At 44.1% G+C, this 4,963-nt stretch overlaps 1 protein-coding gene across 1 annotated transcript in view; it reads left to right on the top strand.

Annotated features, from left to right (window-relative positions):
• The first annotated feature begins 21 nt into the window (after positions 1-21).
• Positions 22-4,963, top strand: part of FBXO34 (F-box protein 34) — an 82,457-nt gene continuing 77,515 nt past the window's right edge. The window contains exon 1 of the mRNA XM_045287918.1: positions 22-96. The gene's annotated coding sequence lies outside the window, so the exon portion shown is untranslated. The remainder of the gene's footprint in view (positions 97-4,963) is intronic.

Genomic DNA, 4,963 nt, shown 5'->3' with positions numbered 1-4,963 from the left:
GGTGGACGGGACCCGCGGCCGCCGAGGAAGTCGGGCCTGGCTGGGGGTCGCGTCCGCCGGGGCTCGGCCGCCCTGCCCTTCCCTGTCCCAGCGCAGGTGAGCTGGCGCGGCACTGCCCTTATCCTTCCTATGGGCTCAGGTGACCCCTCGCCTCTGGGCAGGCGCGAGTCGACTGCGGCTCGTCCCGGTCCTCGATGAAGTCATAGTGCTGTGGGACCTCGTGTCTGTGACGTCAGGGATTCCCAGGAGAGGGCTTGTGATGTCACTGCAGGCCCCAGGCGGGCACCTTGGGGACCTTGGCGCGCGGTAGGGCCGCGAGGACGTGGAGGGGAGAGAAAAAGAAGTTCGTTCCTGTTCCTTGAATTGCGCTTTTGAATGGAAAGTTGGTCGAGATCAGCATTTTATCATTTTAATGTAATGGCCCTTAGGTTCTTTAACTGAATTTCAAACAGGCATTAGTATAGTTCAATATGACATGAGTTGATGTAGCTGAACCTAAATCAGGGTAGGAGGTTTGCATGGGGGTCGGGGGAGAGGGGTCAGGATGTGTTGTTATGAAATTATTCAAGTAGCTAAACTCATAGTTTGATGGCTTGTCGTTGAAATTGTTGACAGAATAGACCCAGTTTGACATCACCTTATCATTTTTACTAAACCATTTTGAGGTCATCTTTTCGCTGTTAAGGAGACCTGATGGCATAGTAGGTTTCATGGTGGGCTGCTAACTGCCAGGCTGACAGTTTGAACGCGACACCCAGCCACATTGCCAGAGAAAGGTGAGGCTTTCTGTTCCTGTAAAGAATTACAACCTGGGAAGTTCCCACCTCCCTGCAGGGCCACAGTGAGTCGGAATCCTCTCGATGGCTGTGCATTTTGGTATTTGCTTGTTAGCATTTTTGCTAGCCAGTGAATCTTAAATGAACTTTAATAGGGAGAGTGGATTGTAAACAGACTTCCTATTGTAAAGGGGGTTAGAATTAACCCATCATTCTTTATAAATAATAAATAGTAGAGGATTTTACATATCCATGTTTTCACTGCCCCTTCCTGTCCTACCCCAGTAATTGAAGGTTTCCTTTAGTTTGGTTTAGCTCACCAACAAGCCTTTTTTTTTTTTTTTTTGGCTTTCTTACTAAGACTGGGCTGTAACTTAATAATAACATAGCTCAGGATTGCATGTCAGGACAGGTAACAACATTTTTGTATGGAATACTTTCAAATACGCAACTATAGAATTAAAAAATAGCATTTTGTCTCTGTGAATATTGCTTTTCTTCTCCAGCTTTCAAAAGCAATCATACTGGAATTGACGCTAGTCCCTCATGGCGCAGTGGCCCCTGTCGGTATTCCAGCGTAGCATTTCTTCCTCTCTAGTCATTTGAGCAGGATCTAGATCAAAAGGCAGATGACTTAAAACTGAGCCATAATTATGCTTCAGTGTCTTCAGCAGGAAGCTTGGGTTGGAGACCTCAGTTCTTTCTCACTGACCTTGACTTTTAATGGTAGGTGGCTTATTTATAAGTATAGGAGTACTTACTTCCTCCTTTCCATTTACTCATTAAAAGTGATGGATAAGATACTGTCTCCTGGACTCTGCACCAGAATGCTGGTGGAAGTTATGCTGTGCCCTTTAATAGCACAGGAAGTGAAAGCATGATTTTACAAACCCTGTTAATTGCTTTCCTTTAAGTCCTATTTGATCTTCCACATAGCCTGGGGGTGGGGGTGGGGGTGGGGGGATCGACTGCATTGTGTGTGCTACCTGAAAGTTGTTAGTTTTTGTTTTTTCCAGAAACATGGAATTGTATAATGACAATGTGGAGCGAAAGTAGTGTAAGGATAACGCTATTGGAGCCTTTGGATACCCAGAGACTACCTACTGCCTTTGAGTTGATTCCAACTCTATCCTGTAGGATAGGGTAGAAATGCTCTTGTGGGTTTCTAAGGCTGTAAATCTTTATCTGAGCAGAAAGCTGTTGGACTTGAACTATTGACCTTTGGGGGTAGCAGCCCCAATTTGTAACCTACTACCCCCATCAGGTTCTTTCCAACTATTGAGGTTGAGGTTGTGGCCAGGCTGGTTTTTGGGTAAAATCTCAAAACCAAACCCACAGAATTGACTCATAATAACTGTACAACATAGTAGAACTGCTTCTTACGGTTTCCCAGGCTGTAAAATCTTCATGGGCTCATACAGCCTTACTTTTCTCCCTTAGAACGCCCGGTGGCTCTGAACTACTGAATAAAGGAAGTACAAAAAGGGCATTTTCATTATCCAGGTAGCCTTTCTGAGGCAAAGGAGCCCTGTTTACAAGTTGGTCTCCTAACTTCAAGATCAGAGGTTCAAATCCACCAGCTGCTCTGTAGAAGACTTTCTGCTCCTGTAAAGATTGATGGTCTTAGAAACTCACACGGGCAGGTATAATGTGTCATAAAAGGCTGCTATGAGTCAAAATTGAACAGATTGGCAGTGAGTTTTCTGAGGGAGACCACGTGGCCTTGTGTAAATGGGAAGGGATGAAAGTTGAAAGAAATACACTTTCTCCCTACCTTTTGATGAGCAGTTTTGCAGAGTCCCCTCTACCCCCTTGTGGAAAACAAGATATTAGTCGGAGAATAAATGTGTGTTCTGATGTGACTGAAGAGCCATGATTCAGGTGTAAAAACTGGCTTTTTATATAGTTGCATAGCTGTTTACAAGCTATAACTCCTTGAAACATGTTTAGAGTCTATTTTATCCCTCTGGCAGAGTTTTTTTTTTTTTTTTTGGGGGGGGGCATACCCTGTAGCTTTTCATTGAGGAACAGACTTTTAATTCTTATAAATGGTCTAGGGAAATTTATTTGAAATAGAGCTTATGTATATATATATATACAGTATATATAAACATTTTTGCCATTTTATTCAGAATTAAGTTTAAAGGGACTAAATCAACCAGCCTTTAGTAATAGGGCCTCTTCTGAAGGACGAAAGCAAATGTCATGAAAAATTCTTGAAGCGAACAAAGAACACCCGTTGACGTCAATTCTGACTCATACTGACCCTGTAAGACAGAGAGGAACTGCCGCATCGGGCTTGCAAAGCTGTGGTCCTCACAGAAGCAGACCCACTTGCTTTTCCCCTGGAGCAGCTGGCGGGCTCAAATGCGACCTTTCAGTTAGGGCCAGAACACTTAACCACTGCGCCATCGGAACTTACTAGATAGTCTTTAGGAGATGCTTATTTGCATCAATTAATAGTGTTGATGTAGTCCACTTAGAATTTAAATTCTTACAGAGGTTTTCTAAATTTAAACTTATGCTAAGTCAGTTTAATTTGGTCAGCTTTTGGTTGTCTGGTGAACATTAATCTTGTTTTAATATTTGTTATGGAAAGAACATACTTATCTTTAGAGACATCACTTGGTGTTATCTTCCAAAATTTGCAGCTGTTTAGAACCAGATACTTTGGGGAAGCTACTATGGTATAATGAATGCCTTCCTTGTTAGGTCATGTAGGACAAAGACAAAATTCAGCAAGTGCATAATTTGCCGTACTTTGGAAGCAGCAACAACAAAAAAAGAACAGTTTAACACCAACTGTATTTAGGTCATCTGAAAATTTGCCTCGTCAATGATCATCTTTGCATAGTTTTTCGCCTCTCCCTTAGTTCACGCTTGCAGGATTTTGCAGTAGAAGGAGTTACCATATTATTCCTGCAAGCGTTCATGATGAAAATGTAGGCATATCATAGTGTTCAACGAGCCCATCACCCTTGTATTTCCAACTGCATCATCTTCTAGGTTGCTCTCTGCAGGAGAGGCACCAGATCTTCCCTTTGGAACTAATAAGCTTCAGAAGCCCTCTGCATAATGAGGGTGTCACTGTGACACTGAGCGGTTGGTGGCGGTGGTTGTGCCTTTGTGTGGAGTCTGATGCCGGGGGAGCCCACATATGCAGAGTAGAACTACATTCAGTAAGATTTTCTAGGCTGTGAACTTTCAGAACTGTATTACCAGGTCTGACAAAAGTCAGTGCCTCTGGTGGGTTGCCGTCTGTACCATCCAGGGATTCAGGTGCTTGTATCACATTATTATCACATTGTATCACATTAATATCAGTCCTGGGTTCCTCTGTACAAACTCATTGCTTTACCATTCACCCAGCAAACAATTTGAGTGTCACTGTGCCAGGTACTCAGTCAGGACCGGGAACTTGGATGAATTACCCTTCCTCAAAGGACCTGTCAGGTGCCTGGTGGCGCAGTGATGAAGTGATCTGTGATTTGAACACACTAGCCGCCTTTGAGGAAAGAAGATGTCAGCATGCTTCGATAAGGATTTCAGCCTTGGAAACCCTAGAGCAGGTCTGTTCCGCCTTATCGGGTCACTATGAGCTGGAATTGATGACAATGGGCAAGGACACTTGACCCGTATGTTAATGTTCCCTTGCATGGAGGGCCCAGCATTGGGTCAAGGGGGTAGCCTATTTTAAATCATCCCAGATGGGCCAGAGCGCTCACCTAACGGTCAACCAAGGAGATGTTAGAATGAGGAGCTCTAGACAGACAGAGGGTCTAGAGCTCAGGGAGTTGGTTGTCCTGGGCTGAATGGAGTTTACTGAGCTAATGTTTTCTGTGAGACAGGAATACATATGTGCACAAGGCCAGAGCTAGTCTATGTAGACAGTCTAAAAGTAGAGGTAGAGTCAGCGACTGTCCAAACACCTGTTCTTTTTTTCACTTTCAGAGGCATGTACAAGTATGCACCATTCTTTTCACTAAAGTCAACCCTTGACTCCTGTTGTTCCAAATCCACTCCCTCCTGGACTTGTGCCCACTGCCTGTCTCTCCATAATTACTGGTCCTTCGATGGAGACCCAATGTCCATCTCCAGACAACTGGACATACCTTGCAGAGGGGTAGTGGGGAGATGAGTCACTTAGGGTACAGTATAGCAACAATGAAGCTCACAATCTTCCTCTA

This window comes from Echinops telfairi, unplaced genomic scaffold (assembly GCF_000313985.2).
Source record: "Echinops telfairi isolate 266 unplaced genomic scaffold, ASM31398v2 ScPeMD7_18;HRSCAF=68, whole genome shotgun sequence".
Classification (NCBI taxonomy): domain Eukaryota; kingdom Metazoa; phylum Chordata; class Mammalia; order Afrosoricida; family Tenrecidae; genus Echinops; species Echinops telfairi.
Note: the sequence above shows the minus strand (reverse complement) of the source record. Positions and strands in the feature narration are given on the sequence as shown.